Source organism: Sciurus carolinensis, unplaced genomic scaffold (assembly GCF_902686445.1).
Source record: "Sciurus carolinensis unplaced genomic scaffold, mSciCar1.2, whole genome shotgun sequence".
Classification (NCBI taxonomy): Eukaryota; Metazoa; Chordata; class Mammalia; order Rodentia; family Sciuridae; genus Sciurus; species Sciurus carolinensis.
The window spans coordinates 1,454,477-1,482,351 of NW_025920137.1; the positions used below are offsets into that span (position 1 = coordinate 1,454,477).

Here is a 27,875-nt window from a genome sequence, read left to right on the forward strand (position 1 = left end):
GAAATTCAACTTTGGCCTTAGTAATTATTAATTTTCTTTTTAGCCTTTCTTTTTGAAAAGTAGAATAAAATTTAGTGATATTCCAAGAGTGCAAACCAAAATAGTGGAATCAGATTATGACACTGCCTAAAATTATAGGCTTTTATATTTCCCAGTAGTATTAATTGAACCACAATCAGATGTGTTCTGAAAACTATTCATCAGTTTTCAATGATGATTATTTGACCATGTCAAAATACTTATGGAAATATAATCAAGTGAATTTTATATCTAGAATGACAGTGATTTGAGCTGGTCTTAAGGCAATATGGTCTTAATGCTGCCAAAGCATTAATACAGAGATATTAAAACGACGCTCAGAGAAATTGTATTATTTTGTTTTCAAAAGTTTAATGCTCATGTTTTACTTTTTCTTTCAAGCTGTATAGTAGTCATATTAATTGTCAAGTCTAAAGTGCCATTTAGTAGATAGTCTACCCTTTCCCTCTTTTAAGCGATGCTAGGAATCAGAAAAACCATTCCACCTTTTGCTTTTGAAAACATTTTTATTGGAACAGGGACATGTTTATTTGTTTTCATATTTTATATGACTGTTTTGTATTAAAGAGAGAGTTAAGACTCAAAGTGTTTGCAAAGACTCTGTGTAAACACTAAATTATTTACTATGTAGCTCTTTGCATACATGGGAGCAATGTTTATAAAAGTGGTCAGAAAGATCTAGAGAGAGGAGAGGGTGGAAGAGATTAAGGTTAGAAACATATGAATACCTGCACACATGCATATGCACACACATCTGAGGATTCTCATCATTTATACATTTCCATTTATCTTGCGTACATTTTGAAATCGATGGGGAACTTCTAGTTCCCTAATTTTGATTTTCTTTAACGTAGTTGTGTCATATTCTGAATCACTAATTTATGTACTTTCCAAATTTTTCCTTCTCTTCTCTCTCATTAGTTACTTCAGTGCCATTTTTACTTTATTGGAAAACACAAAGCAAAAAATAAGTGCTCAAAAGACACTGGCTTTAGCACAAGACAGAAATGTTTGGATACATACAGAGATAGCTTGCACATTCCCTCAACTGGAAGCCAGAGGGCTGAAGAGGAACATAAAGAGAAAAAGATTACTTTGGATTAGACAAAGGGGAATGAAGGGAAGGGAGTTGGGATGGGAATGGGAAAGACAGTAGAATAAATAGGACATAACTTTCCTGTGTTCATATATGAATACACCACCAGAGTAACTCCATATCATGATGTACAACCATAAGAATGGGAAGTTATACTCCATGTATGTATAATATGTCAGAATATATTCTACTGTCATGCATAACCAAAAAGAACAAATAAAAAATTTTAAAATCAAAGGGAAGAAAGCTTGGGGTGCAAATTTCAGCTCTTCTATGTGAGTATTCATACAAAACTACCAATCCATTCTAATTCAAACCAGCTAACTAACCATCTTGGGCAATTATCTAAGTGTTCATATCTGTGTAGAAGCCCATTGAACATAAGATGTGGAACATGGGCACACTGAATACAGATGTGTATATTGGAGGGAGCTCTCTTGTTCTTGTTTAACCATGAACATGGAGAACATGGAGAGAATTTCCCTATATGCTGGAATGCTGTTGGACATATTGACAGAGTTACAAGGATTTTAACCTTTTTTGTAATTATTTAATTAAAAATTTTAAATATTTTATTACTTGTTTTTACTTTTTAAGTAAACTTTTCCATAAAATATATTACATGATTCATTAATTCATAGTAGTATAATTTTAAAGTAATGCTTTTAAGAATCCTATTGCATGCTTAATATAAACTTATATGGAAACTTGAAAGATTGCAAATTTAAAGTTTTGAATATGCATATCTTTCCAGCAAAGTAACTTGTGTGCTTATATATCATTGATAAGAATCTCAAAGTTCAGTGTGCATTAGAATCGTCTCTAGATCTTGTTAAGCATAAAGGTCTTGGATTCACTCCCATAGATTCTTTTATGTTAGTTTGTGATTTTTAGGGAGCCTATAAATAACAACCTTTCATTTCCTCCTGAGTTCAAAACAAGATGAGAGGTACACCTCAGAATGGATCAGATGGGGATGAGAATTTTACTTTTAATGGATAGTTGGACTGACAGTAGAGTCTGGGGTTAGCAGCTAAGTGAATTTACTCAGACCTTACTCATGAATTAGTCAGGTATCCCCAACCTGCACCTGCAGTAAATATAATCCCAGGGCTTTGCTGGAGAGGAAGACTTTCACCAGAATTCATGCATTTTAGAATAAGCTGACTTCAAAGGAAAGCTGGTGAGCTAATGAGGATCAGTTCCTTCTCCCAAACCAATGCTGGAGATAAATCTCCCCTCCTCCCAGGAAGAAGAATAAATGAGGTGGGAGGATTGACTACTATTGTTAATTGACTTTAAATACTTTCATGATAAACATTTAGATATATGAAAAGAAGCCACCTCCATCAGTACAATAGTTGGTAGTTTTACAATTTGAGTTAAAGTAGTTCCTGATACAAAACAATAAAAAGACACACAATTTGGTCTACTCACACTTGTCTGTAAAATATTGAATCATGTTTCTGTAACTATAAAAGACTTGACCCTGACTACTAAATGTTGTGCTACATGCATTTTAAACTCTGTGAGTGAGACTATTAGGCATTTTATATTTTTTTCAAGAAAAGAAAGAGGAAAAAAAAATTAGAGATTTTTTTTAGCTAGAAATTTATTCTTATCAAAGTAAACAATCTTTAAAAAATTATATTATAAACTAGTTTGGATTACCCTAGAACCAGACACTGAGACAAAGATTCTAGGGCAAATAATTTATCAAGGAAGAAGAAAAAGGAAAGAACCGTAAAATGGCCAGTAAAGGATAGCGGCTTCTTCCATGGGACACTGAAACTTTCAGACTGGAGAGAAACTCTAGGAACCAATATAGAACATGTGCCTTCTGTTATTCCACCCAAGGACCAGATGCATTTGGTGGGGTATGTGGGTAGCAAGTCCTGACAGCCAAGAAGCGAGGTGCCCTGGGGCCATTTATTCCCTGGCACCTCCTGTCAAAAGAACAACAGAGCTGGCTCCAGCAGCAGGAGAAAGTCATCTGGCATTGAAAAGTGCATGCTGGTCTTTGAACATGAAGCTGGTTTTTACCTGACCTAAGGTTTCAGAAATTAGAAAGAACACTCCTTATGCTTCACCTTTATGTTGGCTTTATATTTCTGAAAATATGTGACATCAGGTCAAAAAACTTTCCTTCTATACCTAGGTTTGTGCTATTAAAATGGGTGTCAAATTTTATGAACAACTTTATTTGCCTCTAATGAAAATATTACATAATCTTGGGTCTTTAATCTATGGATGTGGCAAAGTATAATGACTGCTTTTTGAATGTTAAACTAAAGAAGCATTCTTTGAATACATCCAGCATGTTCTTCCTTTATTATTCATTCCATATCTTGTTGATTGTAAGATTCTAGCTTCAATATTCATGAGGAGAGAGACTATTAATTTCAAATTCTCTTAATAATCTCTCTCTACTTAGCATAAAGTTTATGCTGAATTCATAGTACAAGTTAGTCACTCTTCCCAGATTTCACTTCTCTCTAAAACTTTAATGTTGACAGTAATTATTTTTTAAATAATTTATATAATTTATCAGTAAAGGTTTTGAAAAACTTTTAAATTGTAAATCTAATAATAATATACAATGCTTATGAACTTTTTCCTCTCATCATAATTAGTAGGTTGTATTTTGCTAGAAAGTCATCCATTTAGTCTTTTTTATTAAAATTTAAAGTAAAAATGGGCATGACTTTATACTTCTTTTATCATAATATCTGCACATTTTGTTGTAAAGTATATTTTTTATTCCTGACATTTAATTTCAATATTTTTGTCCTATATTTGATTCCTCAGTCTTACTGGAAGCCATTTCTTAAAGTGCTAAAATATTACATTAAGAAAAATTTCAAATGCATACAAAATAGTAAAACTATACCCTCCTCCCATTTATACAAATTCCAGTATAAATGTTAATCATGACTAGTCTTGTTATCTACCCCCATTCTAGAATATTCTAGTACATTTGCATAGGTCCTAAATTTCATCCAATTAGTGTTTACTTCACTGCACATCACCTGTAATCATTACACCATGTTTTAGCTTTCCATAATTGTCATACCCCACTATTTTGTGAAAAGATTTAGCATAAAATATGCCACAGTTATGCTCTGAAATATGGTATCACTAAAAAATAGGACACTTCCTGAAATATAATAACAAACCATTATCATCCTAATATTTAATAGCAACTTAATATGCTTGAATTTCCAATCACCAAATTTGTCACCAAAGTTTTCATATTTCTTTTTACATTACTTTGATCAAATCAAAATTTAAGTAAAAAGTCCATACATTTTATTGGGTTGTGATGTACTTACAATGTTCTTTTTGTTGTTGTTGTTGTTCTAATTAGTTATACATGACTGTAGAATGCATTTATGCATTTTCATAAATCATACATAAATGGAGTATAATTTCTCATTTTTCTGATTGTTTGTATTGTAGGATCACATTGATCATGCAGTCATATATGTTCATGAGGTAATAATATCTATTTCACTCTACTATCCTTCCCACCCCTATATCCCCTTCTCTCCCTTCACTCCCCTCTACCTAATCTAGTGCCCCCTGCCCCTTATTGTGAATTAACATTCACATATCAGAGAAAACATTGTCTTTGTTTTTTTTGGGTTTGGTTTATTTTGCTTAGCATGATATTCTCCAGCTCCATCTATTTATCATCAAATGCCATAATTTCATTCTTCTTTACAATATTCCATTGCATATATATATATATATATATATATATATATATATCACATTATCTTTATCCATTCATCTGTTGAAGAACAACTAGGTTGGTTCCATAGTTTAGCTATTGTGAATTGAACTTCGTAAACACTGATGTGACTGCATCACTGTAGTATGCTGATTTTAAATTCTTTGGGTATAAACCAAGGAGTGGGATAGCTGGGTCAAATGGTGGTTTCATTCCAAGTTTTCTGAGGAATCTCCATACTGCTTTCCATAATGACTACACTAATTTGCATTCCCACCAGCAATGTATAAGTGTACCTCTTCCCCCACATCCTTGCCAACATTTATTGTTGCTTGTTTTCTTGATAATTGCCATTATGCCTGGAGTGAGATGAAATCTTAGAGTAGTTTTGATATGCATTACTCTAATTGCTAGAGATGTCGAACATTTTTTCATATATTTGTTGATCGATTATATATCTTCTGTGAAGTGTCTATTCAGTTCCTTAGCCCATTTATTGATTGGTTTTTTTTTTTTTCTTTTGCTGTTGAGTTTTTTGAGTTCTTTTTATATCCTAGAGATTAATGCTTTATCTGAGGCTCATGTGGTAAAGATTTTTCTCCCATCCTATAGACTTTCTGTTCACATTATTGATTGTTTCTTTTGCTTAGAAGATACTTTTTAATTTGAATCCATCCCATTTATTTATTCTTGATTGAACTTCTTTTACTTTAGGGGGTCTTGTTAAGGAAGTCAAAACGTAGGTGTTTAGCTATAGTTTTTACTTCTCAATTATTTTACCTTTGTAGTATATATGTCTTTTATTCCATTAGATATTTCTATGTATGGGAATTTGCTCACTATCTCTTGTGCTTACCTTTACCTATTTCTATGTTGCCCTAAATTTCTCATAAACAGTAATTTGATTTAGAGGTTTGAGGAGATTAAGGCCTGAAGGAATACTTCATAGCTGATGTTGAATACTTTCTTACCAAGACTTACCTTTTCTGTTTGCTGCTTTTGGGGGATGTTGAGAATGTTGAGCTAGTTCAGTTGTTACCTGCCTGCTTTATCCACTATAAATTTTACTCTCTCTCTTTCACCTATAGTTTTAGTGTCCATTAGTGGTTATTGCATATATTCATTATTTTACTACAGGTTACAAGATACTAAAACGTTAATAGTGATTATTAGCTAAATATTTTTAGAGGTTTATCATTGTCTTTTAGTACACAAGCCATCTCAACTTTGTTAAACTTTTAAAATTGTTTCAAAGTCATGTCGAATTTTCTAGTGATTTTTGAAAATTTTCTTCACTTTGCCTTCTCACAAAAGGTTTTAAGTTCATCTTGTTCATATCCTGCCCCAAATGTTGAATCAGCAAATTCCCCCAGGACCTCTACTGAATATTAGAAAATAACACAGATGTCAGTATTCCATATTATTTTTACATTTATTTAACCTTATTTTTCTTTGAATTATGGCGTACTTAGAAGTGTTCTTAATTTTTATTTGTATAGGGAGAGTCTCATTTTCTTTTTGTTATTGTTTTCTTATCTAATTGTATTATAACTAGGGAGCATGTTCTACCTAAGAAGCAAGCAAACTATGGCCTGCTGGTCAAATACAGCACCCTACCATCTCTGTTTTTATGAGGTATTATTGATGAACTGCTTTATTCTCTGTCTCTCCCTCTTTCTCTCTCTCTTTCTTCTTCCCTCCCTCCATCCTTACCTCCATTTTGTCTATGGATACTTTCAGACTTCAGTGACAAAGATCACATTGCCCACAAAACCTAGGATATTTACCCTCTACTGTTTTACATAATTTTCATAAAATGAAAATAGGAATAGGAATTCTCATCATTGAAATGCATTATGACTTGTTCTACAACATGATATAGGTTCATTTTGAAAAATATTTCATGTGGGTTTGCAAAAGCAGTGTACCCCAAAGTAGTTGGATTCAATGCCCTGTATGTCCATTTGGTTCTATTTACTAGTGGGTTGTTTAGCACTTTCATATTCTAACTAATGTTTAATCTGTTTATTTTATCAAAAACAGATTTATTGAAGTATCCTTTTTTAGCTTCTTATTTCTGTCTTTATTGTTGAAATTTAATGTGTTTCATCATATTCAGCCATAAAGATGAATAAAATGGCATTTGCAAGTAAGTGGATGGACTTGGAGAATATCATGCTAAGTGAAATAAGCCAATCCCAAAAATAATGAAAGGCCAGATGTTTTCTTTGATAAGTGGATACCACATAGGGGAGGAGAGGATAAGGGAAGAATGGAGGAATGTTGGATTGTGTAGGCAATGAGGGATGGGGAGGAGACGGGAGAAGAAAATGGAATGAGACAAACATCATTACCCTATGTACATGTATGATTACACAAATGTTGTGACTCTACATTGTGTACAACTAGAGAAATGAAAAGTTGTACCCCATTTGTTTATGGTAAATCAAAAAATGAAATTAAATTAAAGAAAAAAATCCACTGACTAGCTTTGCCATAAAATTCTAAAGGAGCACATAGGAAACTGAGATTTTATTCTCGATCTGCAGGTCTTTCTCCTGGCAATGAGAACAGTTAGGTTGCAAAATTTCAACAATAACACAAAAGACTTGAGGATCATTAGGGAACTATGAGGCCTCAAGGCCCAAATCCCTTGGGTCTCCCATTTGCTCCACAGTAAGTCAATTTCAAGTCAGAATTCCCATGGGCAAGACACCAGTGGAAGGAGTATGAACCCTGACAAAATTTCTTCATTTACAAAAATGGGGACCAGTGTCACAGGGAATTTAATTAGGTATCAGCAGAGAGAACCTGCTTCATGACAAGTTTTTAATATATTATTTTTTTTTCTTTTACTGGTTATTGAAAGATAAATCTAAACCTTAAAAACTCAGCAAGGGCCACACACAAGAATTTTCAATATTGTAGAACACAAAAAGATAAAATAATTTACAGAGAAAGGCATATATAGTTTCTAGCCTGAATAGTCACATAATTCCACTCTTTTATTTGTAATAAGAAAACAACTCTGCTTCCTAGTAATGCCAAAATATGACTTTCTTTCTACTCAACAAAGTCTTAAGGCATGTTTATCTTTCTAAAAAACTATATATTTTCTAAGATGATTGTAGTGGAAACTGAACTTCAAGCTCATCACAGCACAACTTAAAAAATAATCCAGTATATATTTTATAAAATGGCAAAATGAATGGAAATGTCATATCATCATGGTTTTAAGCAAAAAAAAATTCAGTTCTTTTATTACTAAGAAATGTGATTCATAACACAAGCTGAGAAACACTGTGAGGTATGAAGGAACAGCAGAAACCTTCATGTTGACAAGTGAACAGAGTGCCAAACCTCACCCAGAATGCTCAGCAACAAGAAGGTTGGTTTCAATTGGGCATTGCCACATTGGTTCAGGGGGAGAATAACCAAATATCATCCTTATGATACACATCTTTACATAAGCTATGAATGTGTTTAAAACTTGATAAGGTCCTACTGTCTGTAATTTGTGCACATGCGTACACACACACACACACACACACACACACACACACACACACCCTTTCAGACAGGGACTGAAAACAAAGCAGATCAGCCAGTGTTTTGGAGTCAAATCACATGATACCTTCTACAGATCCTCCTAGAGTGGCAGAACTATTACCTGCAAATCCAGTTCTATTCCACTATGCTTTTCTTCTCCGAGAAGGAAATATTGTTTTAACCACTATCCTGTTCTCTTCAAGTGGTATTTAGGGTGTTGAAAAGAAAAAAAAAAATGCATACTCTTTAAGAAAGGGCCCTGCTACTTCCTATGCAGATCCCTCTGTATGGAGTTAGGCAAAGGGAACTGCTAAATAAAATCCTTGTGTCCTGGAGTTAGAGAGTAGAGACAGGGGGTTGCCTAACAGTGGCCTTTAACTGATGAATGTGGAGCAAAGGAGGAGAAAAGAAGGGAAGGAATCCTCTTTTCTCTGAGACTCCCCTTAGATGGGGTTCTGACCACCGAGGTTGTCAGTAGGGACTGAAACTGCCGAGGGATGATTCATTCAGGCAAAGTTAAGTAATCTAAATGAGTACCTATGCAGTATTAATTATTCAAAGATCAAAAGTTGCCACTATTTCATTTCTCAGATAGATATCATTCAAAGACTGCAAGCACAATGGTAGACACTGGGACACTAAGAAATGTCTTGGAGTTCATTTGAAACCAAAGTCTTGATGGAGAAGGTAAATACAACTGTGATTTGGTCAGGAGGTACATAATTTGAAGATAGGTATTATCTTTGCCTTTTGCTACTTAATGCAATTTTTAAAATATTTATCCAATAAGTAGTTAAAATACATAAAACACTTATGAAAAGTTACATTTTCATAAAAGAGTGATGCCAACTACATTGAATGTGCTTTTATATTACAAATCTCAGTAACTTTACCAATCACTCCTAGGAAGACCCCAAAGTTGAGGCTATGAACCATCAACTAAGTTATTCCATTTTGGGGTATAAACTGGTGGCATAAAAGAAAATGAGATGCTACTGCAGACCTTGTAGATTAATGAGATCTGACAGAACAACACGAGGAAAAATACTAAAGTACAAAAGAAGAATTATCCTATTTTGGTGTTAATTAGAATCTGAATACTTCAGCACCTCTAGTCTGAACTGACTTATTTTTCTTGAGAGTGTGAATTTTAGTGCAAAATATATTAAATTTCTTAACACAAAAATGTTCTGGATAAAGAACAGAATTTTTAGCAAAGTAGCTGCACCATTGTCAGGAGCAGAGCAGAAAAATATACTAGTTAAAAGATAAAATGTGGAAAGAAGTTAATTTTTTCTTTTGATGGAACCACATGGACATTAATATTTATATGTGGATAGCATTTAGAGTCTGGTCTCAAAAAGGACAAGTTAAGCAGGGCTTCCAGAGGTCACACTAACAGGAACTATCTATCTCCAAGAGGAAGGAATTCAGGTGCACCTCTTCAATTCAGGTCCAATTCATGGAGGACCATCTACACAGTACTGCAAACCATCAGTTAAAAACACACAATTTAAAAAATTAGTTGCTGACTATTATTAGCCAATTATTTTCACTTTTTCCTGAGTCCATAGCATAGTCCTTAGACTAGGTGTCCTTTTCCTAGGCTGCATACAAGCTTGGTCTCTGCTGCCAGAAGTACCAGATTTGAATTCTGGTTCTTCTATTCACTGCCTTCTGCACAGGTGGGGGACCTGACCCCCTCAATCATCTGTAAATGGGGATAATGATAATTCTACCTTAAAGAGTTACTGAGATTAAATTAGCTAATACATAAAAATCATCAAAATCAATTGTAGCTGGGTAGAGTGGCATGCACATGTCATCCCAGCTACTCAGGAGGGTGAGGCAGGATTGTTTCAGCCCAGGAGATGGAGGCCAGTCCATGCAACACAACAAGACCAATCAAACCAGTTCTGGCTGTAGTAAAGTTCAAGAAAGGCCCATAAGCATCAATGTGCACTATTATCAAAAGATGACAATTCTGAGGCATAATTCACTAATGGCTACTTGGAACTGTGGGATCACTGGGTGGACGGATTTGTTCCATAAACCTGCTATGGTGTTGAACCCATGGAATCTGGAGGAATACCTGTCGCACTTTAAAAAGCTGACTGAATAAATGCAAGCTCCACAAAAGCAGGATATTCTATGTACGTGTCTCTCGGTATTTCACCTCTTGTACTTATAATTTTACCTGGCATGTTATCAGTCCTCAATAAATATTTGATGTATAAGTGAACAGTTGAAGGCAAGGATCAGGAGGAATGCTAAAAAGGGTAATAGTCATTAGATTCAACATAGGTAGGCCAGGGCACATTTAAGTTAGACCAATTACTACCAGGACTCACTCCATTGCTACAATGAAAATTACACTTCCCCAATATCGGGAGTTATTTCCTAAATGCAATTTTGTCCAACAATCAGAAGGTTCAGCTGTAAATGTTTGTTAATATATTGAGAGTATTCGATAATACTTGGATCTTGTTAGAAATATTTGTGCAAACATTCCATAAAAAATTATGATGGCCACTTCAATTTACAGTTAAATTTTCTGTAAAAATATTTATATTAAAAAAACTACTCAAAGTTTATAGTAAATCAAACATTATGATATCACAAAAAAGATAATTTAATTAGGTTTTATTTTTCAATAGGTAAAAACATCTATCTTGAAGATTTGGCATTTCTCAGAAGAAAAATGAAGAAGCAAATGAGTTCTTTATGCTGAAAACAATAAACAAAACAATACACATTGTAACCTGTCAAAATCTAAGAGCATGTTTTTTGAGAATTTAAAACTAATTTAACAATTTTCTATTAGTATCTCAGTAACATTCTGAAAGTGGACACCAAAATGTATAACTCATAAAATGTTTAAAAAGAAACAGAACACACACAAAGAAAAGTTTCTACTCTTGGTTTTGTTTTACCTTGAACCATCAGCATGGATCCTTGACCCCACCTTGCGCCAGCATCTCCTGGCAATAGCACTCCCCAGCAGCCCTGGGGAGAGGAGAGTGTGACCCACACTTGCTGAGAGGGCCTGCTTGACTCCATGGACACCTGTCTTGAGTTACTCAAAGAAGTCACTCTGATGCTACATTCAGAAAACCTCCCACCACGTGACAAGTCAGCCCTATATTATTTTCTTTCTTCTAAAAACTGAATTCTGATTTCTGAATGATTCTAAAATAAATATGTAAAACCAGGTATGATACATTCACTGTATCAGGATAACTGAATTTTTGGCTTTCTGTTTTTTTTAGCAGGCAACCTCTCTTTATAGAAAGGTTTAGTTTATGTAGTCTGGAAGAAGTAAAAGGCAATATCCTATCCTGTATAGCTTTTAGGATTATTTTAAAAGAAGGTCTGAAATTATTTATGTCAGTATTTACTTTCTGAAAAAAAAAATTGAGATGGCACCTACAAAGACAGAAAAATAACACTCTAAAATAAGAATGCAGGATGAGGAGCTGGCAGGAGAGGGTAGATGGGATAGAATTGAATAATTGGATATATGAATTTAGAGAGGAATGTCCAGAAAGAGTGGTAGGAGGGTTGATCATGGAGCAGAACTAGACTGTCACAGCTCTTCTGGACAGCATGGAGACATGGAAACCAAAGAAAATTTTGAGAGAAAGCAAGCATTATTTCTGAAGGCAAGGATGTATCTACTGTAAGAAAGGACATGTGGGTTTTCATAGGAGAATACTGTCCCAGTACAAACTTCCTTCCCCATTGAATATTGCTCTCTCTCTGTCCTGAAATGTTGAAAACCCCCACACTCTGGTCAAGGAGAGAAGGGTCAGACAGATACAGAGGCATACAATCAGGATAGCACTTTCTTTGTAACACTGTCTCAGCAGAAGCTGGTTTATGAACCCTGTTCTCAACACTTGGGTTTTTAAATTTTTACTTTCCTGAAATGAATTTAACACAACAGTCTTCTACTTTCTTCTAACACAACCTTTACATGACATTAAAGTATTTTTGGGAAAAAACCCAGGAACTCTTAAGAACAATAACTATTCCATAATCAATCTTGTAACTCCCTAGAAATAAAGTATGATCCTCACCAGAACTCTCCAGAGAAGCATGCAATCATATACTTCATCTGATGTTTAAATAACTTAAAAAAAAAAAAAGATTTTCTTTTGGATGGTAATCATTCTCTAACAAATCCTTTAATTGCCTCAAAAATAAGATGTAAGTACAATACTTACCCAACTCTATGAAGTAGATAAGCAAATTCTAATTGCACAACCATAGAAACAAAATGATGTTCCCCATTTGTGTACAATGAATCAAAATCAGTCTGTAAAAAATAAAAACTAACTAAATAAATAAATTTGGTGAGCAGGGAAAAAAAGAAACATTTCTGAAAAGATGGTTTCTTCATCACAGAGGTGTGACTAATCTTAGGATATTCTCTGAGCCCTCTACTCAACATGCAGTATGATCTCCCACCGCCCGCAGGCGGTGGGCAATCACAACACGTACGCTTTTCTTGATCACAGGAACCAAAAGGGCTTTATTCCACAAGTCTCCGACTTATATTGAGAACATCAGCCTATCAGAGAGTAGACTACCAGGAAAGTCAGCCTATCAAGGAACAGTCTCCAGGCAGATACCAGGATGGCCTCATGTACAACAGCCAACCAGAGTTACTTCCTAAAACTTGTTTATGAGTGCAGCTATGTCTGGCAAGCTGCCAGGCGACATCTTAGAGATCAGACCATGGTGCGGCTCTGGGGCCCTCAGAGCCCACCCTGACAATGCAGTGACTTTGAAAATGGGGCCATGTTCCCTCACTCTGTTCCCTTTGAGAAGCTTCTGTTTAATTCATTTGGTCTGTTATTAATTGGGTTATTTGATTTTGGGCTGTGACGTTTTTTCAGGACTTTTGTATTGCAGATATTTATCCTTGGTCAGAAGAGTAGCTAGCTAAGTTTTTCTCCCATTCTCTAGGTTTTTACTTCACATTCTTAATCATTTCCTCGGTTGTGCCTAAGGTTTTTAATTTGACACCATTCCATTAGTTAAATCTTGGCATATTTCCTGAGGTTTAGGGGTCCTATGTAGAAAGGTGTTGCTTGGGCCTTTAGGCTGAAGTGTTGACTCTACGTTATTCTTTAGAAGTTGCATCATTTTTCCTCTAATTCTTAGAGCATTGATCCAGTTTGAGTTGCTTTTTGTGCAGGGTGAGAAATAAGGTTCCAGGTTCATTTTTCTGCATAGGGAGAACCAGTTTTTAAGCACCTTTTGTTTAGAAGGCTATCTCCACCCCAGTGTGTATTTCGGCACCTCTCTCAAGGATCAGATGACTATAAAGGTGTGGGTTTGTCTGTGTCTTCTATTCTGCCCCCTCTTTTACGTGGAATTTCAAATATATATTGATTTTCATTATTTGTTATTTTGTAGTTAGTTATACACAACAGGAGATTGCACTTTGACATATCATACATAAATGGAGTATAACTTCTCATACTTCTGGTAGTCCATGATGTAGAATTACGCCAGTCATATATCATATATGCACTAGGGTAATAATGTCTTAGGCATTCTAGTATCTTTCCTACTCCTATTCACCTTCTCTTCTTTCACTCTCCTCTATCTAATGCTAAGGACCTCCTTTCTCCCCTACCTGCCCTCCTTCATTGTCAGTTAGCATCAGCATATGTTCTTTGGCTTGATTTATTTCACTTAGCATGATGTTCTCCAGCTCTGTCCATTTAATTGCAAATGCCATAAATTAATTATCCTTGAAAGCGGAATAATACGGTATTGTGTATTTATACCACATTCTCTTCATCCATTGACCTGTTGAAGAGCGCCTCAGTTGATTCCCTGGTTTAGCTCTTGTGGAACTGCTGTACACATTGATGGGGCTGTGGCACTGTACTATGCTGACTTTAAGTCTTTTGGGTCTAAATGGAGGAGTGCTGTAGCTGGGTCAAATGGTGGTTCCATTGCAAGTTTTCCGGGGAATCTCCATACTGTTTTCTGTAATGGCTGCACCTATTTGAAGTCCCTCCAGGAGTGCAGGAGTGTACCTTTTCCACCACAATGTTCCCACCATGCCCCGTTTATTTATTCATTTTGTCTGTCATGGTATCAATCAATTAGAAATTATACATTCCCTAAATAAGAAGTACAATTTAGGAATAGGTACTCATATCACATTTCAGAAAGAACCATTGGCTATTTATGACATGGTTATAGTTGAATTGATGCAATTCTTAATCCACAATTATATTTTAGGTTTATTTGGCAGTGCAACAATAGCCACATCAAAAGTAAATCAGATTTTTGAGAAAAACTCCAACGAATGTCCTCCAAAACTGAGAACTTGAAAAAAAATCATCATCTATTTTTTATTTAGTTGTGGGGGTTCTTTCTTCCAAAAAGAATACTAACCTGAATGGTGGTTACATAAGTGCTCAGTAATTAAGATAAATATGTTTTGAAAGAAAAAAATTGTTCATATCTACTATGGCACATTTTCTTCTCTAGGAAATCAAGTATGACATCATGCAAGAAAATGTTTTTGTTTTAATTCTTGGGCAATGTTAGATGGAACTGATAGGATTGAGGCCATATTGTAATAGATATTTAATATCTATATTTTAAATTTCTTTATGTGTTCTGACTTTATTCTTTTGTGCTGGGATTCTCTGTAGTTATTTTAGATGTAAGGAACTGCATTTCATGCAAATTATATGGAAATTATTGCAAACGATGAATGGGAAGGTAGGAAGACATTTTTTGGTAATTATAAATAATTTTTGGCTGACTCCATTATGACTTGGATTTTGCCTGATTGACCAGTGTGCATTGATCTCAGTGGCTTTTGTTTAATGTCTGAGATTTTCAGGTTATGGATTTACTGACTTGCTCCACAATTGAAGAGATTGATTATGTAATAATAATAATTGTTTCTTTCTGAATATTTTCACAAGAAGTATTGGGATTTCATTTCCACCTTGTAGGATACTCTACATCTTTAGTGTTTCTTCTAAAAGTTGCTAGAAATCAATGAACAATATGAATACTGAAGATTTCTCTTTCTGTGAATTCAGTTGAAAATGTGCACATACAGCTAGTCAGAGGTCTGAGTGTGCATCCTTTGGGGCCAGTTGTACTATAGGTGGCTGGGTTAGAGCAAATTTTCAAACTGACCAGGTAACCAGGCACTGGACCATCTAGGAAACCACAGAAACAATAAATGTGTGGGGTTCTCCTGCCACATCCCGCGTGAATGAGGGAAAGAGTTTCTGTCGCAGGATGGTGTCAGCTATTGATTAACCACCAAGAAACTTATCTAATCAAATAAACACAAGAGCCAATAATCTTTTCAAATGGAAGGGGGTGTGACGGATTGGGTCATGCCAAGATCTGGCCTCAAAACAAGATGGAGAAGCCCTTCTTCCTTTATTTTCTTGCAGGTAAAGGGGAACCAGGAGGGGCCTCTGTGAGGAACAGGATGGGGTGGAGTTAGGGAAGCCATTTTTTTAGAGAATTAACATGTCCTCAGACGATGAACCAACTCTGTACAGGATCACCTACCCTAGGCTATCTGAAACAGTCTCTCATGACTGTAAGTTCCTGGGAGTCAGACCTCTGTATCCCATGGCTCAGCCAAGCCTGATTCTGCTAAACATGGATGACTTCCCATGAACAACGAATTGGGAAACAACCCATATACTCTTCCAGCCATCCCAGGGTTTCCTTTATGTCAATTCCCTTTGGAGAATGTGTCATAAATAAGTTTCTGCTTTCATCTACTAAGTAGTCCAAAGAGTGAGGGCGATATTCTAAAAGCATCATTGTGTAAAGTGGTGGCTGCCACCAAGTGTCAGAAAGTCCATACCTGTGTATAAAGGTAGATTTGGAAACTCCTAAGGATAGCTTATGAATTTCTCATAATTATGCTAATAATACAGTTTCAATTTGAAATTTTAGTCTAAACAGAATAAATGTTAAAAACCACTGTTTTTTTTTTTTTTTTTTTTTTAATTATAGAGCCTTTCAAAGTTCTTCCTACAAAAAGTAAAAGATCCTCATCATTGGATAGGGATCTTAACACCACACTTTTGGCCGGTGACACAGGAGCCACATCTCAATGACCGATATGACCAGTAAACCAGTTACGCAAGTCAAAACATTTGTTCACGATTTTTTTTTTTTTTGTATCTCTTTTCTTTTCTCATGTTAAATCCATCTCCTAATTTGTACATTTTACTTCCTGCAGAAACTATTTCATTACCTCTGCATCCATTGCCACCACCCTGGTCTAAGTTATCATGTCCTACCTGAAATACTGCAATAGCTCTCTTATTTGTCTTCAGAGCCATCTTTTAAAAATGTCAATTCAAACAGATTGAAGACAAAATTTCTTAGGATGACCTAAAAGATTTTACAAGATTCACCCATCAACTATTACTAACCACATCTGGAATTGTTTTCTGATTTGCTCTTTTTTTTTTAAATTTATTTTTATTGTAAACAAATGGGATACATCTTGTTTCTCTGTACATGAAGTAGAGGCATACCATTTGTGTAATCATACATTTACATAGGGTAATGATTTGCTCTTTAATTCAACAATACTGAACATAACCTTAAGTTAGACAATGTGCCATGCAAACTCCAACCACATTCTGACACTGGTTATTATAAAATATAATTTATATATTTTCATATTAATTGTTATAGCAGTTCCATATCGGACATTTCTGGAATTAATTAGGACCAAAGCATTTGAGCAAGATAGACTTAACTAACATCTTGAAAATATTCCATTTTTGTCTGAGTATTAAAAAAAAAAAACCTTATCATATTCAAATCAAAACTACATCTTAATTTTTTTCATTTTATATTTTAATGAATAAATTTCAGTAACAACTTGTTTTCAGTGATAAATAATAAGCCAGAAAATATAAAATGCTGTATTTGAAACCCTTTAGTCTTCTACTTTCTTCAATTAAAAAGATATTTATGTTATCAGCAATAAAATTATATCAAAGTATATAAAAATTAGTTATTCAATCATCTTAAAGACATGCTTTAGAAATGTAATATCTGCCTAGAAACAAAACCAAGGTTAAAACATGAAGCAAAACTCAACCTGAATGTTCTTGGAGAAAAATAAAATGCTTTTTGAAATTTGAATTTTCGCATTAAGGCAAGCAATTGTATATAATATTAGAAAATAAAAGCTTATCAAGCAAGGAAAAAAACTTCCATTTAGAAATAATACTTTGGAATGTAATAGACTTTAAAAGAACACTTTAAAGATTTTTACGCCATTTTTGTGTTCTCTCTAGGAGTTGTTTTATTGTGAGAGTCTTTCTTGAAGAAATACATATATTTTATTCCCAATTTATCCTTCCGGAGAGAAGAACAGAGAGGAAAGAAAATCATATTGTTGTGCAGTTTTTCCAGAAACACACTGTTACACCTATTTTCTAGATCCTTTTTTACAATAGAGAGATCTGGCAAGTAAATTACCATTCTTTTTAAATCTAAAGGCATTCTTCATGGTGGATTCTTGAAGCAACACCACATTAGATGAAGGAGGTATTGAGTGATGGAATAATTAGTGTAAATGCAAAACTTAAAGAAATATATTTGCAAATTTTTGTTGACATTTTTTGTTCAATATAAATAGTAAGACATATCTATATGTTATCAATGAATTATATACATGAAATAAAAGGAATGTTAAGAAATGGGACATTAACAACCTATGCCCAAGAATTAAGGTGTTTACAAAATAAAGACAAAATATCTTCAGACTTGATTATCCTGAATCTCTTCATGTAAGTCAAATATAGAAATTGTTCAGGGCTGGTGATGCATCTCAGTAGTGGTATGACACTTGCCTAGTGTGCTATGAGGCCATAGGTTTGATTCACTAACACTGAAAAACAAAAGAAAAGAAAAACATTGTGTTTATGGTAAGAACTAAGATACATCATTACCTAATAGAGGGATAAAACTCAACTCAGTCAGAAAACATTCATCCTAGTGTTACAGAAAGATCTGTTAATTAGCCTGATTTGTTTATTCCACAATATATTCATGCATGATAACATCACATAGTGCTCCATAAATAAAGTTACATTTGTCAATTAAAAATAAAATAAAACTAAAAAAATAAACATTTATATGTACAATGATTGTCAGTCCCCAAAATGGCCCCAAAGGATCCCTGTTTCTTGATTTTCATGGCTTTGTACAGAGAAAATTTATGCATCCAATAGGATATAGAATGTGATCTCCAGGAGCAGGTAAAAGACAGTGTGACTTTTGTCACTCTGTCTCTTGCTATACTTAGTTTGTGGGAAGCTGGTTGGCATGTTGTAAGAGAATAGGTATAGCACTACGAGTAGGTCAATAGAGACAATATGTGAATTCTTTTGCCAGTAGCCAGTGAGAACACAGCCAAATAATCCCTATGTTGAATAAGCCATCTTAGAAGAGGATTCTCCAGACATTCATTACCTGGCCTTTAGATGAATACAATCCCAGTTGACACCTTGACTATAACCTACTAGAATCATTGCCAGAATCATCCAACTAAACTACCCCCAAGAATCTCAGATAATAAATGTTTATTATTTAATTACTTAATTGAGGTAATTTGTTATATAGCAATAAATAGCTAATATATTTGCCAAGGGCCTTTGTTCATTTATTTTTAAGAAAATATCTTGTCTTCATTACCCCCCTGTTTGTACATGTGCATCACACGCACACATGCATACTCACATGCACTTACACAGTGTACCAACAGAAAACATATGCTAAAAATTATGTTTTCTACTCCAAATTCACTCCATCAGAAAATATTTACCATTTCCAAATAATACCCTCTTTGTTACTGCTCTAATTTGGACTTTGCCATGTTTCCCTCAAGGGTTAATATATTGGAAGCTTGGTCCTTGGAGTGACACTGTTAAGAAGTGATAGGAGTTTTATTTTTTATTTTTATTTTTTTTTACGTTTACATAGGGTAATGATGTTTATTTTATTTTTCCCCTCCCCCCACCCCTCCCACCCCTCTTTTCCCTCTACACAGTCCTTCTTTCCTTCATTCTTACCGCTCTCCTTAGCCTAGCTCTAAACCTAACCCTAAACCTAATGCTAGCCCCTCCCACCCCCCATTATATGTCCTCATCCGCTTATCAGCGAGATCATTCGTCCTTTAGTTTTTTGAGATTGGCTTATCTCACTTAGCATGATATTCTCCAATTTCGACCATTTGCCTACAAATGCCATAATTTTATCATTCTTCATTACAGAGTAATATTCCATTGTATAAATATGCCACAGTTTCTTTATCCATTCATCAACTGAAGGGCATCTAGGTTGGTTCCACAATCTGGCTATGGTGAATTGAGCAGCAATGAACATTGATGTGGCTGTATCTCTGCAGTATGCTGATTTTAAGTCCTTTGGGTATAGGCCAAGGAGTGGGATAGCTGGGTCAAATGGTGTTTCCATTCCAAGCTTTCTGAGGAATCTCCACACTGCTTTCCAGAGTGGCTGCACTAATTTGCAACCCTACCAGCAATGTATGAGTGTTCCTTTTTCACCACATCCTCGCCAACACCTATTGTTGCTTGTATTCTTGATAATCGCCATTCTAATTGGGGTGAGATGAAATCTTAGGGTAGTTTTGATTTGCATTTCCCTTATTACTAGGGATGTTGAACATTTTTTCATATATCTGTTGATTACTTGTACATCATCTTCTGTGAAGTGTCTGTTCATTTCCTTAGCCCATTTGTTGATTGGATTATTTGTATTCTTCGTGTAGAGCTTTTTGAGTTCTTTATAGATTCTGGAAATTAGCGCTCTATCTGAGGTATGGTTGGCAAAGATATTCTCCCACTCTGTACGCTCTCTCTTCACATTTCTGATAGTTTCCTTTGCTGAGAGAAAGCTTTTAAGTTTGAATCTATCCCAGTTGTTGATTCTTGCTTTTATTTCTTGTGCTATGGGAGTCCTGTTAAGGAAGTCTGATCCTAAGCCAACAAGTTGAAGATTTGGCCCTACTTTTTCTTCTATAAGATGCAGGGTCTCTGGTCTGATTCCGAGGTCCTTGATCCATTTTGAGTTGAGTTTTGTGTAGGGTGAGAGATAGGGATTTAATTTCATTCTATTGCATATGGTTTTCCAGTTTTCCCAGCACCATTTGTTGAAGAGGCTATCTTTTCTCCATTGCATATTGTTGGAACCTTTGTCTAGTATGAGAAAATTGTATTTATTTGGGTTTGTGTCCATGTCCTCTATTCTGTACCATTGATCTACCTGTCTGTTTTGGTACCAATACCATGCCGTTTTTGTTACTATTGCTTTGTAGTAGAGTTGAAGATCTGGTATTGCAATACCCCCTGCTTCGCTCTTGCTACTGAGGATTGCTTTAGCTATTCTAGGTTTTTTATTCTTCCAGATGAATTTCATAATTGCTTGCTCTATTTCTGCAAGGTACATCATTGGGATTTTAATTGGAATTGCATTGAATCTGTATAGCACTTTAGGTAGTATAGCCATTTTGACGATATTGATTCTGCCTATCCAGGAACATGGGAGATCTTTCCATCTTCTAAGGTTTTCTTTAATTTCTTTCTTTAGTGTTCTGTAGTTCTCATTGTAGAGGTCTTTCACCTCTTTTGTGAGATTGATTCCCAAATATTTTATTTTTTTCGATGCTATTGTGAATGGGGTAGTTTTCCTAATTTCTCTTTCTGAAGATTCATCACTTATGTATAAAAATGCATTGGATTTATGAGCATTGATCTTGTAACCTGCTACTTTACTGAATTCAGTGATAGGAGTTTTAAAAGATGAGGCCTAGTAGGAGGTGCAAGGTCATTAGGAATATACCCTTGGAAGGATTAACATAGTTTTTGTGGGACTCTGAATCAGTTCTTGGGAGCAGGCTATTATAATAAGGCAAGCCTTACTCTTCCCCTCACTTTGACTCCCTGCCTTCCAATGTTATCTCTCCTTTTATGGGTGCTGCCATTGTGATGAAATCTCCTCTGATGCCTTTACCAGAATTGAATGATGCTGATGTCAAGTCTGAATCTCCAGAACTGTGAGCTAAATTAACCTTTTCCTTTGTAAAAAACTCAGCCTCTATTATGACATTGCAGCAACAGAAACAGACTAATAAATTTACTTTCATTGCATATTATAAATTGCTGTAATTACAAAATACATCATACTGATTATATCTAAAAAGTCAGAAATCAATTTTACTTTTTAAATACTTTTGTATTATACTCAAATAAATTTAATCTATTATTTATAAGGTATAGTAAGCTTGAACTCTAATACACAGTATATCATTAAAAATTAAACCTTGTTCACCCTCTCATTTGGTGTTCCCATGACTAAGAGTTTATGCTACCAACAGAAACTTTTGTATTTCAGTATATACAAAGGTAGTCTCAGGATCCACAAAAAATAGTGGACCTGACACAATGTTTCTTAGCTAAGGCCTTTACCATAACACATAAACAAATTTATAAAGGTTGATTGTTTTGCTGCTTCGGTCAAATTGTTTGCTTCCCATAAAGAACTCCTTAGACCAATGTCTTCAAGACATCCCTTATATATAACACCACAGGGAACCACTTCTGCACTCCCAATTTGGTGTGTGTATGTATGTGCATGTTCACTTTTTTGTTTTTTTGAAGTGGGGCCACTACAGATTGGAAAGGCATGCAAGGGTTGTTTGTTTCCCACAAACCAGTCATCTTGCTGTGAGAAAAGGGAAGCTCCCAACTCAAGCTTCTGTAAAAATGCACTGATTGGCACTCTGCTGACTTGTTGATCTTAAGCACAGCTAGCAGAAGCCTGATTGTAATTATTCTTTTTCCTGCTCTCTCTGTATATATCAGGTGCAGCAAGCAGGACTCTCAGGGATGTGCTGTTTAGTATCAAAACCCAACAGAGTTGGAGAGTTCTCCTTCCTCATTCACTGGTAGGCAAGGAGATACACTTAACATGGCTAAGTTGTTTCCAAGCCAAGTCAAACATGGCAGAGCTCATGATTGGAGACTAGCCAAGTGCTCATAGTGGGTGGTCAATGCACATTTGTCTATTTTAATTGAACGATCACAGAGAGCTTTAAACTAAACTGGAGCTTTAAAAAGTTCCCATTATATGCACTAGGCTTTTAACACTAAAATATGGTGTCAGTTCATATTCTTAGAATGTGACTATGAGAAGTGTTTCTGGAAACTTCCTGAGGTACAAACTGTAATTACTGTATGTAACTAGTGGAGCGACAAAAGAAGCTTCCCATCATAGTTTTCTACCCGCAACCAAGAGCGTTAATGGACTATCCAATATCATTTTAATGAATCCATTCTCTTTTTCAATTATTCAGTTATTTTTTTAATTTCTTACAACTAAGAATCTTGACTGGTACAGAGGTGCTTTACAGAACAGATTCCAGAGTTTTAAACTTTTATGTCATTTAAAAGGAAATAAAAACTGAACAAATATAGAGCTGGTAAGCACATTATGAAATTAAAATATACCACTTTGATTTATTATTTTTAAATGATATTATAACAACCAAAGTAAGAAAAATGCAATTTCTGAATAAAAAGTTCATTTAGATTTACCATATTCAGCCTCACTGCAAAGTGAGAGCAATTATACACAAGAATTTGGAAACTACTACTCTAGAACATTCAGCTGCAATTATATTACTAACCTTCTTTTCCACCGTGCTTCATAAGCTACCACTTTATTTCATTATTACCCGATTAGTATCTCCTTTTATCCCTATGAAATGATGTTGTAATAAATTTTAGTAACAGTCTGTGATGAATCGGACTCGGAAAGAATTGTTCAAAAATGAATAAATCCCAAATTGGACTATACAATCCAGAAAATCTCTACCCAAATCCAAAATGGTTTTGGGGCAGGGGATTTTTGTTATTGTTTGTTTGTTGTTTTGTGGTGTTGTTTTTTTGGGTACCTGGGATTGAACTCAGGAGCCCTACTTAGCCACATTCCCAGCCCTATTTTGTATTTCAGTCAGCGATAGGATCTCACTGAGTTGCTTAGCACCTCACTTTTTGCTGAGGTTGATTTTGAATTCTTTTTTTTTTATTATTGTATACAAATGGGATACATGTTGTTTCTCTATTTGTACATGGAGTCAAGGCATACCATTTGTGTAATCATACATTTACATAGGGCATTGATGTTTGATTCATTATTTTTTTCCCTTCCCCCCCACCCCTCCCACCCCTCTTTTCCCTCTATACAGTCCTTCTTTCCTTCATTCTTACCACCCTCCTTATCCCTAACCCTAAACCTAACCCTAACCCTAATGCTAATCCCTCCCACCCCCATTATATGTCCTCATCTGCTTATCAGCGAGATCATTCGTCCTTTAGTTTTTTGAGATTGGCTTATCTCACTTAGCATGATATTCTCCAGTTTCATCCATTTGCCTGCAAATGCCATAATTTTATCATCCTTCATTGCGGAGTAATATTCCATTGTATATATATGCCACAGTTTCTTTATCCATTCATCAACTGAAGGGCATCTAGGTTGGTTCCACAATCTGGCTATGGTGAATTATTTTGAATTCTTGATCCTCCTGCCTCAACCTTCTGAGCCACTAGGTTTCAGGCATGCATGACCCTGCTGGCTTGTTTTGTTTTGTTTGCAGAAATTGACAAGCTGATCCTAAAACTCTTCAGGAAATGCAAGAGACCAAGAATAGCCACACACACACACACACAAACTTGAAAACAACAAAGTTGGAGTGTTCTTATTTCCTGATTTCAAAACCTAATGCAAAGCTATAGTAAACACATATAGATCAAAAAATGAAATTGACAGTTCAGAATTAAACCAACTCATTTATGGTAATTAACTTTCTACAAAACAATTAAAGAGTGAAAGAATAGTTTTTTTGTTTTGTTTTGTTTTGTTTTTATGATTACACAAATGGTATGCCTTTACTCCATGTACAAACAGAAACAACATGTATCCCATTTGTTTACAATAAAAATAAATTAAAATTAAATAAACAAAACAAAAAAAGATGAAGGACAAAAAAATTGGTAGGGAAAAAAGAAAAGTTGATTATATTTTTGAGGAAGGGTGGTGAGTCACATTTAGTATCATCACAAATTGAAGTAAATTATAAAAATAAAACAAAATGCATAATGCTAAACTAGAGTCAGACAGTGAAATATCATTGAAGGATTATAAATGATAGAGTAACATGAATAATACTATGCTTCAAGAAGTTTAATTATGTGACTGAGAAAACGTTTTGTGTTTGTCAATATTTTGTTACTGTAAGGAATACCTGAGATGATAAATTTGTAAGGAGAAATGGTTTATTTTGGGTCAATAAGGTCATTGATGAGGTAAATAGTTCAAATTTTTTGAAAACAATTTATGTTATTTTTGTTTTACACTCACCCTTAGGGAATTTAATAAAGAAATGAATTATATATATACATAATATATATAATATATTATATATAATATAATATATAATATATATTATAAAATATATATAATTTTATATATTTCTAGATATTATCTATTAATTGCTGTCAGATAATCTGAAACACAAGATTGAGTGATAATGCTGTCACATGATAAATATGAGATATAAAAGTGAATTTCAAGTCCAGAAGTACTTTTATGGATCTCAGAAATGTAGACAGTTTGCACTTATCTTCGAACAGTTGACAAATATCTAACTACATAGTAAAATTAACTTCAATCACACATGCCCTAGATTTTTTTTTTTTAAGATGATAGGAATTTATTTTATCACAATTCTGGAGGGTAGAAAGTCTAAAATCAAGGTTCTGGCCAATTTAGTTGTTGGTGAAGGCTCTTTTCCTGTTTTGCAGATGGCCATGTTCTATGTCCTCACATGGTTGAGGGTTCAGGGAGAGAGAGCCCTATCACTTCCTCATAGGCCCTAACTGCAATTACAGTCACATTAGGACTTAGGACTTCAACATATGAATTTGTGGGATGGGGGCACAAAAAACATTCAGTCCAGAATACTAGGTTAAAATCAGTCCTAGATTTTTCTATCAATTTTGTACACCTCTGAATTTTGAAAAGCTAATTTTTCTATTTGACACTATTTTATTGTTACAAGAAAACATTGTGCTTAGGAATCTACAATGAGATATAAGAAGCATACATTTTGAGAGTGTACTAATTAGGCAAAACATGGTAAATCTACTTTTTTTTTTTTAACCAAGGGTGTTGAGCTACATCCCAAGTCCTTTTATATTTATTTATTTTTATTTTGATATAGGGTCTCACTAAGTTGCCTAGGGCCTGGTTAAGTTGCTAAGGCTGGCTTCAAACTTGCAATCCTCCTGCCTTAGCTTCCCAAGATCCTGGGATCACAAGCATGGGCCACTGTGACTAGCAAGGGCTAGCTACTTTTTATCATCACAGTATATTTTATTATTCTTTGTTGTTTTATATAATCTATCTACTTTTAAAAAACTAAACACCACTGTGAATAATGAAAAAGATACATTGACTTTCCAAAAAGTTGGAACAGTTTCTTAAAATTTTAACTCCGCCTACTAATGATAAATCCATTTCATTTAGAGATGTTTGTGTAACAGGAATAAACATTTGTCCATAAGAAAATTTGTAATTGAATGTTCATGCCAACTTCTTTGCAACACCAAAAGCTAGAAACACAAATATCCATAAAAAGATAAATAATAAAATGAATTTGGTATATCCATTCAAGGGAACACTACTCAACAGTAAAAAGGAAAATCTATTAATATGCACAGCAACAGGGATGAATCTCAAACTAATTCTGCTAAATGAAAATAGTACAAAATATTATTCAAATTCTATGAAATTGTAGATAATGTAGACTTGTCTGTAGTGATAGAAATAAAAGATTAGTGGCTGTTTCATTAGAGAAGGAGGGGGATGGGATAGTTGGGTGAGAGGAATGCCTTTGGCATACTACACATGTTCAATAACTAGACTTAGACTATGGTGATGGCTTCACACAACTGTCAAAACATATTCAATTGTATGATTACATATATGCAATTTGTTGTTATAATTATACCTCAGACTACTTTAAAATTACAAAATGATGTTTAATGCTTTTTTAGAAAACAGTAAACAGATGTATACATGTGACAGGAATCTTTAGATGCAGTGGAGTTTAGGAGGAAATATTGGCCCCAATCTGTAAAGTGTTTCTAATTTGTGTTGTTTTCCCCATCCCATGAAGAAAAATTTAGACTCATTATAGTGCTCTGTTCTTAATTAGGTTTTGTTGCTTGTGATGGTGGCAGAGTTCTGTGTATTGAGTACTGTAATGACTGCCAAAGAGAATAAGAGAAACCAAAGCAATCTCAATACTGCAATAATAAACAATCCATAACTTGTTTCAATAGTTTGTCTATTCTTACACTTTCTTTATAAGCATGAGTATGAAAACCAACTATGAAAAACACAGAAAAATTAAAAAATGACTAATAGGTCTAATTATAAGTATATGAGCTGCTTTAAATGGGTAAATATAGCAACAAAATGCAGTCATAAACATAGGCTTACTATGCTACTTTAAGGTTTACATTATATAAACTCTATCCAGGCTCCTAAAGGTATATGCTTAAAATAAAAAGTAAATAAATAAATAAAATCACTATATGAATTCTTACACAAGCATTAATAATAGAATGTCTTAGACTTACAGAAAAGTTACAAAGTTGGTACAGAGGGTCTCTCTCTACCCCAACTCCAGGTTTTCCTCTTATTAGCATCTCCCACTTGAATGGCATATTTGAATCAGCTAATGAATCAACCTTAACACTAGGACATATTTATTTGTATTTTTTCTTTTTATATAATTATTTTTTTCTGATCTAGAATATTCCATCCAGCACCCATATTTTATTTAATATTCATGTGTCATGAGTCCCCTCTGGACTGTGACAAGATTGCAGATATTTCTTGTTTGGATGATGTTTATTGTTTGAGAATTACTGATTACATACTGTAAAATGTCTCACCATTTAAGGTTATCTAAAGTTTCCCTCATGACTAGAGGTGTTGAGTCATTACTAGGGGTTTTAAGAGGAAGACACAGGAGTAAAGTGCCACCCTCAGCATATCATGGGAAAGATATCTATTACCAACAAGGTTTTTTAATTGACAGTGTGCTCTTTATTTCAGGCCAGAGATTGTATGTATCCAATTAAAACTAACTAAATTTTTGCCTTCTTTTCATGATGTATTCTTTGGAAAGAAGCTATGCTTTATATCCTTGAGGCATCAGTAACCAAACAAATATTTATAATTACAGGATATTTGTCTACTCATCTCCATTTATTTAGTTTGTCAATCATCTATTTTTATCAATTCAGACTTATGGATATTTATTTCTTG

At 34.4% G+C, this 27,875-nt stretch overlaps 1 long non-coding RNA gene across 1 annotated transcript in view; it reads left to right on the forward strand.

Moving 5' to 3' along the window:
* Positions 1–22,545, forward strand: part of LOC124974213 (uncharacterized) — a 72,980-nt gene extending 50,435 nt beyond the window's left edge. Inside the window, exon 3 of the long non-coding RNA XR_007106764.1 lies at positions 21,489–22,545. This is a non-coding gene — a long non-coding RNA (uncharacterized LOC124974213). The remainder of the gene's footprint in view (positions 1–21,488) is intronic.
* The last annotated feature ends 5,330 nt before the right edge of the window (positions 22,546–27,875 follow it).